The sequence below is a fragment of the Schistocerca americana genome, chromosome X, assembly GCF_021461395.2.
Source record: "Schistocerca americana isolate TAMUIC-IGC-003095 chromosome X, iqSchAmer2.1, whole genome shotgun sequence".
Taxonomy (NCBI): Eukaryota; Metazoa; Arthropoda; class Insecta; order Orthoptera; family Acrididae; genus Schistocerca; species Schistocerca americana.
Window position 1 is genome coordinate 387,825,815 of NC_060130.1, and position 8,270 is coordinate 387,834,084.

The window sequence follows — 8,270 nt, forward strand, 5'->3', positions numbered from 1 at the left end:
TCTCTTCTGGACATGACCATCACATTCCAGTTTTGTGATAATCTTCTCACAATAAGGCTGAGTGGCTACTACACTGTTATATGCTTTTGAGTCTGCATCACCTAAGAATGTAGTGTAACACACTCCCCTTTCATTCACAGAGTGCAGAGGCCTCCATACCACCACTTGTTCTTTCATAATTTCTGTCACAGTTATGCCCTTCTTCATTCTCTGATTTACTCTCATAACAATGTTTGGTTAAAATCTGTAAATCTGTTACCTTTCCAGTATCCACAATGGTCATTGTAGCAACAGAATTCTTAGAACTGTAGCTGTGCTTCAGCCAAGTGCCATCAAGAGCTACTAGTAAGTCAGTCATACCGTCATTTATTTCAACAGTTTCATTTGCAGCACTCTTCATTGACTAACACACAACAGATTCCACAGCAGCTACAATAAATCCTGCATACTGTCAATTTTACTTGGTGTGCATGGCATATTCATCACGGCACACATTGTTTCTGGTGAAGTGTGTCCTTTACCAATAGCTCTCAGTCCGTAAAACCACCTAACATTTACTTCAAAACAATTATCTTTACACTTAAAATAATTCCTAAATGAATGGGTGTATTTACAACTGGCACAATTAATGATAAGTTTCCTGGATAGTCCATTTGATACCTCACTGTCTCCATGTAAACTAACTGGTCCTCCATATACACACATCAAAAAAAGTTTTGTATCATCTCAGTTCTGAGAGTTCTGGAACCTGTACAGAAAATTGGGATAGAGATCAACATAAACATCAAACAATGACATTGCCTTCTATGTAAGAAATTACCAATTTTATTAGATCTTGAAGTAATGCACATAAAAATTTTAACATTTTCAACCTGTGTAGATCATATTTAAAGAAAAAATGAAATACTTCCCATGTGAGTTTATAAGTGATATTTAAATACTTTTATTTGGAAAATTGAAAATTTTACAATGAAATAAAAATCTGAAAATGTGAAAAAAAAATTCCATTCTAACTCCTCTTAATTTTGAGAAAACCCTATGACTTGAAAATGTGCTGGGAAATTTGATAATACAGCCACTGAATGTTCCACTAGATACTCAGAAAGCTGGTCAGGTTGTTGCTTGACCTCAAACAGATGGCTCAAAACACCTGCCACAATGTTATTCAACTCTTTAATGTGTCAGATCTGAAACTTAAAGGTCAAAATATGGGTAGCTCATCTTACTATCCTACTGATTTTCCTGGGCCAAGCTGGAACCCAGCTAAGGAGCTGATTGTTAATTTCCAGCTCAAAAGGATTGAGTACAACATATGGCTTAAACTCCTCTCACACAAACAGCACAGTGAAAGCTAAAAATTACATAGACTGAATGTCTTTCTTCGAGATGGTTATTAGGAATACGAAGCAAAATCCACCAGCCGACGGCCCTTCAATTGCCCTTAATGTCTGAAAATGTGGCCTCCTTTGACTCATCCAACTGACTCTTACAACCATTCTTTCTCAATTTGTCAATTTGTTAAGGGGTGTCTCAATTTGTGCAAATCCTGATATAAGCACCGCTGCAGAGTGAAAATCTCATTCTGGAAACATCTCCCAGGCTGTGGCTAACCATGTCTCCGAAATATCCTTTATTTCAGGAGTGCTAGTTCTGCATGGTTCGCAGGAGAGCTTCTGTAAAGTTTGGAAGGTACTGGCAGAAGTAAAGCTGTGAGTACCAGGCGCGAGTCGTGCTTCGGTAGCTCAGTTGGTAGAGCACTTGCCCGTGAAAGGCAAAGGTCCCGAGTTCGAGTCTCGGTCGAGCACACAGTTTTAATCTGCCAGGAAGTTTCATATCAGTGCACACTCCGCTGCAGAGTGAAAATCTCATACTGGAAACATCCGCCAGGCTATGGCTAAGCCATGTCTCCGCAATATCCTTTCTTTCAGGAGTGCTAGTTCTGCATGGTTTGCAGGAGAGCTTCTGTAAAGTTTGGAGGGTAGGAGACGAGGTACTGGCAGAAGTAAAGCTGTGAGTACCGGGCATGAGTCGTGCTTCGGTAGCTCAGTTGGTAGAGCACTTGCCCGTGAAAGGCAAAGGTCCCGAGTTCGAGGCTCGGTCGGGCACACAGTTTTATTCTGCCAGGAAGTTTGATATCAGCCCACACTCCGCTGCAGAGTGAAAATCTCATTCTGGAAACATCCGCCAGGCTGTGGCTAAACCATGTCTCCGCAATATCCTTTCTTTCAGGAGTGCTAGTTCTGCATGGTTCACAGGACAGCTTCTGTAAAGTTTGGTAGGTAGGAGACGAGGTACTGGCAGAAGTAAAGCTGTGAGTACCGGACGTGAGTCGTGCTTCGGTAGCTCAGTTGGTAGAGCACTTCCCCGCGAAAGGCAAAGGTCCCGAGTTAGAAACCGCATTTCAATGAATGACACTACCTGCTTTGCATTATAAGGGGCAGGGAACTTCATAGTTGACTTTATCCTCTCATTGTCAATAGTTAATACTTCAGTGGAGACAACATACCCCCGAAACTGTATTGATGAGCAGGCAAATTTAACCTTATCAAGGTTAACTGTTACTCCCACTTTTTGTAATCCCTAGTACCATTGAAATGTTTAAAATGCTCCTCCATAGAGCCACTGGACACCACCACATCATTGAGGTAATGGTAAACTAACTCAGATTTAATGCATTCAAACACCATGTCCTGCAACTGAGACAAAGCAGCCACCCCTGTGGATAATCCAAAGGGATGTAATATGCCCAAATAAGATCTAGAGTCGTAAAAATTCTAGCAACAGTGAACAAAATAAATCATGAATGGAGATTGTGGAGAGGAATGGAACATAGAACAATTTTATCTTGTTCAGTTCTCTACAATCAATTACTGGCCTAAGCCTCCCTGGGTTTTATGTGCCATAGAAATAGATGACAAATAAGAAGGTGATAGCTGTATTACCCTCTGCTGTAACTTCCTCTCCATCAGACACTTCAATTGCTTCATAATTGGGGTTGATAACTTATATGGTGGTTTACTAACAGGAACATTACCAGTATCCTCAATTTTATACTTGATAAGTGGACTAAGCCCTAAATTCTCTGTAAACACATCAGGAAAATTGGTGCATGATGACTTAATTTTCCAGTTATCTTGATTAGCTAAATGTTTCAATTGGTCATGAATTACACAAACTCCAACTTGGTGTTGTGACCTTGGCCCCTTAGTGTGTGCATATTCTTGATGTTCGTGACCTTGAAGTTCATGACCTTGATGATGACAAAACAGCTGTTTATCTTTTCAGAATTAAAATTCAGAATAAGCATCTCACCAGATTGGTAAGAGACCTATTTGAGCTTTAATATCAGAGCATTGATGGTAAACTGAGCTTTCCATGAAAAATCATCAATTCACAACCTAACATCCACCGCCCCAATTACAACAACATGAGAATTGTTGGCCATCAGACACCAGCCTACATCAGCTTGAATAGGAGGAAACTTACCCAGTGCTGCTGATGTAGCTGCAACCAATGGACATCAAGACTGCAATTCTTGAATCCAGGAGCACCCAAAAAATTTCACCATTAACTTGACAACAAATGAAAGGTAGCTGTGGGGCTTCCTATTCCTGCAATGTGTTGTCTGCAGTAACGTTTGGCCTTCACCATTTTCTTAACTGTCAACTTTCACTATTAGCCTTAGTTTCAGTACAGAATCAATGAAAGTGTCCCATTTTAATACACTGATAACATTTAATCTCACATCTGCATGAGGTGTCTTTTCCCTTCCCTGTCTGGACAGGGTGTGTAGGTTAGCAGTTAATATCCTGCCTTTGGTCCATAAACATCATGCATTGAATGGGGTGCATTAACTGGTCTAACTGTCAGCAGTTTTTGGGAATTCGACACAAGTAAGATCTTAGCTGCCTTGTGGTCTCATACCCTCTACAATGAGGCTAGCCATATGTTGTTCCATGTAAATTAATCCAAGAGCCTTAACACTTCTTGTCACCACATTCACTCATTATCTCATCAACTTTCTGTTCCCTCCTGGAATCACCAATGGGATACCAATGACTTTTTTAAGCATTTGAACTTGTTCTGGTACTGTACCCTCAATGGCTTCATAGAATACGTATTTCATACTGCAAGTCCTCCTATCTGAGGATGCGGCGGGGCGGGGATGGTCTGTCATTCTTTCGTCTCCTTGCTCTCTCTCAGTCATTTTCATTGAACAGTTCACGTACCACTATACTTCTTCCTTCCAACGTCCCTTCACTCTGCAGTAGTAGATACATGCTAGGCAGTGTAAAGCAGCGTTGATGAAACCACTATCTAATACCTACCACACAGAGGTCGCATAACTCAAGTTGCAAATCAGTTCCTGTAAGTTCATTTTCACAAATTTTGGGCTGTAGGAGAATGCAGTTTAACTGCAGCAAGCATTTAAAAATTCCATCAACGTCTTTTTATTCATAAAGAAGAACATCAAATGGCTATCAAGACCATATTTAATAATGCAAATGCTCTATCATTCCAAGTTCACTGCTTATCCAACATACTTCACCCGTAAAAGCAGCCAGAATCTCTGCAAGTCCAACCCGATTAATTCTGTAGTCTAACATTCACTGTTCCACAACTATTAGTGAGTTTAACTTTTGGTCATTACAATGGTGTTCTATGTTCTGTAAAGAACATGGAATATGCCACATGGAACTGTCACTATGACCGAAAATTCCACATGCTTATAACACTTCCACTAATTAATTCCAAAACATCACACTTTTCTTGAAATGTTCCAAACTTAAACCGCTTTAGTCACGACATGCTGTCCGCCCCCAGCAGCTGAGTGGTCAGTGCGACAGACTGTCAATCCTAAGGGCCCGGGTTCGATTCCCAGCTGGGTAGGAGATTTTCTCCACTCGGGGACTGAGTGTTGTGTTCACCCCCATCAACGTGCAAGTCACGGAAGTGGCGTCAAATCAAAAGACTTGCATCTGGTGAATGGTCTACTTGATGGGAGGCCCTAGTCACACGACATTTATTTTACGACACATTCTATCTGAAATGATCTCACTAGCTCTTCATTTTACACACTATTTTCACGAAGACATCTAGCAAGGCAAGTGAGCGACTATCTAGATGCTCCTCTCCTCTCTGCCTACCTATCTGCACGCAGGAACCACTTAACTCTGATTGGCTATTGATCTGAATGACCAATCAGAATGATCCTTCCAGATCATTCTCATGGCAAAACTTACCTTAGCCAACCACTAATCAGATAGTCTTTACGTCAGTAAAATTTCAATTTCTAATATATTGTTTAATAAAATAGAATGAAATGCAAAATAATCTTTAAATTAGTACAGAAACTTTTTCCTCTTCAGACTTTTATTCTGGCTGCTCTCTTACAAAAGCGAGCACACATCGACATATGTCATCAGCATCATGGTTGGAACACAATTTTCCCACGGTTCAGTTTTATTAGGATTTACTTAAAATGACATTAAGTTTTAACGTATGTCCCACATACATTCTCCCATGTATTCACACAAAAGATAATAAGCAAATAATAATTTTGAATGATTTTTATACTACATAACATAGAGGAATTAAAGTTTTGAAAATAAAATTCCAATTAAGTGATTTTGTATATACTGAGAGCTTTGTTATGACTTCAGATGATAATAAAATACAATTGGCTATTGTTACTAACTGAGTTTTGAATCATAAGTGTCTGTTCTAGGACATATAAGTAATTTTCTCAGTCTCCATAACTGTAAGAGACAAAAATATGAAATTTTGACAAGATCCCTTCCTTAATAACAAAAAATTGCGTATCAAGTTTGAACAAAATCGGATGATAATTACTATAATTTATTTAGATTCATAGGGAGTATGAATTTGCGTACTGACTGAATGTTACTTGAGACCGTTCTCATGGCTGGTAGCGTCAGCTGCGCTCTGAGTCAGAGCGAAAAAAAAAAAACATAGCCATCCAGAAGCCATCGTGCTACACGGCTGCGTGCCTTACTGCATCAAATGTTATTTTGTAATAACTTGCTATGTTAAACGCCCCCTAAGAACGTAAAATTACTCCTGAGTACATTTGAGGTTCTTAGAATGGCAATGTTGTCAGTCTGGAACCACGCGACAGCTACGGTGCAGGTTCGAATCCTGCCTTGGGTATGGGTGTGTGTGATGTCCTTACGTTACTTATGTTTAAGTACTTCCAAGTTCTAGGGGACTGATGGCCTCAGATGTTAAGTCCCATAGTGGTCAGAGGCATTTTGTACTTGAACCGAATATAGAAATTAAAATTTTACAGTTCAGGTGAGTTTTGAACTCACAACCCTCCATGAAACAGTCTAGTATCATAACCACTACACTACAGTGACTGTGCTTCTCAGCTTACTATGTAACATTGCTCCCTCCTTAAGAGGACAGCATCTCGGTGTTACGTCCTCCTAGTCCAGGAACAAGTCATCGGTGCTGCATATTCTGACTTCTGGTTACTGATGTTCACCCTGGCAGTGATCATCTTGAAACTTCCCTAGCCACTACACTCTTTGTCACCTTTCTGCTTGTTGCCTATCACTAGAGCTTCAAATTTACCCTTGGTTGCAGGATCCTTATAGTGCTTCATTCAAAGGACATCGATTGTATCTCTGATCTTTCATCATTTTGTGTTGGGGTCGAAATCTTCAACTTCATAAGTAACATCAGACAACTGTCTTACAACCTTATAAGGTCCAAAGTAGCGACTGATGAGCTTCTCAGAGAGACCATCCTTCCGAACAAGAGTGAAGATCCAGATGAGGTCACCAGGCTGGAAGACAACAGGTTAGAGGCTTGCGTCATACCTTCGGCGATCGAGCTAACTGCTGAGCATCCTCAGCTCTGGTTAACACGTGGCCGATGTAGTCGTCGTCCATGTCATCAGGATGTAACGGCAACACAGTGTCCATCGTCTTAGTTGCCTCACGCCCATGCACCAGGAAAAATAGCGTAAATCCTGTGGTGTCTTGTTTGGTGGTGTTGTAGGCAAACGTGACGAAAGGTAGCACCTCATCCCAGTTGCTCTGCTCAAAATTGACGAACATTGTTCCTATTAAGGTGTTCAGTAAGCCTGTTAGTTTGCGAATGGTAGGCAGTCGTCATGTGATGAGCAACGTTGCACCAACGCCATATCTCTGTCACAAAATTTGATTGAAAAACTTTCCCTTGATCCTCAATTAATGACCGTGGAGCACTGTGTTTTAATACAATGTCTTCCACGATGAATTTGGCTACCTCGAATGCTTTGGCTGTTTTCACGGCTTTTATAATGGCATAGCGTGTCAGATAATCAGTGCAAACATTAATCCATCTATTGCCACTAGCAGATGTTGCAAATCGTCCGAGGAGGTCAATCCCAACATGCTGGAAAGGCGTTTCGGCTGGTGGTATTGGTATGAGTCGGCCAGGTGGTTTCTGAGGAACTGCCTTTCTCCTCTGGCACTCTTGACAGTGCGACGTATAGTGACGGACACTCCTAAATAAACCTGGTCAGAAAAGTCTCTTGTGGACCCTATTGTATGTCTTAATAAATCTTAAATGCCCAGCCTCAGGTGTGTCATGGAATTTCTGTAGAACATCTAAGCGCATGTGTTTAGGAATCACTGGTGGCCACCTCTTTCCAAATGGATCAAAGTTTTTCTTGCAAAGTAATCCATTAACTACCTTAAATTGTCCTTTCACATCCTCTGACCGATTTAAGGCAAGCATAATTTGAGATATCTTGGCATCTTCCTTCTGCTCAGCAGAGAGATCCCAGAGTGCAGCGAGACAGTCACTATCTTCACCAAAGTCTTGATGATCTTGCACAGGGTTTCTTGAGAGACAGTTGGCATCTTGGTGTTTTCTTCCACTTTTGTACACTCTGGTAATGTCATACTCCTGGAGACATAGTGCCCACTTGGCAAGTCATCCTGTTGGATCCTTAAGACCTGTCAACCAACAAAGAATGATGGTCTGTAACAACTGTGAATGTCCTTCCACAGAGATACTGTTGAAATTTGCACATGGCCCAAATCACAGCAAGACATTCTGTTTTTGTAGTTGAGAAGTTTCTCATGGCTTTTGTAAGTGTCCTAGAAGCATAGGCTATCACCTTCTCTTTTCCATCCGAAATTTGCACCAGAACAGCACTGATCCCATACCCACTGGCATCTGGGTGTAGTTCTGTAGGTGCTCTCACATCATATAGACCAAGTACAGGGACAGTCGTCAGAGCTTTTCGCACCACA

The 8,270-nt window shown here is 41.0% G+C and overlaps 1 non-coding gene across 1 annotated transcript; it reads left to right on the forward strand.

The window, feature by feature from the left end:
* Positions 1-1,730: 1,730 nt before the first annotated feature.
* Positions 1,731-1,805, forward strand: Trnas-uga. Its single transcript has one exon. It is a non-coding gene; the product is annotated as a tRNA-Ser (tRNA).
* Positions 1,806-8,270: the final 6,465 nt, after the last annotated feature.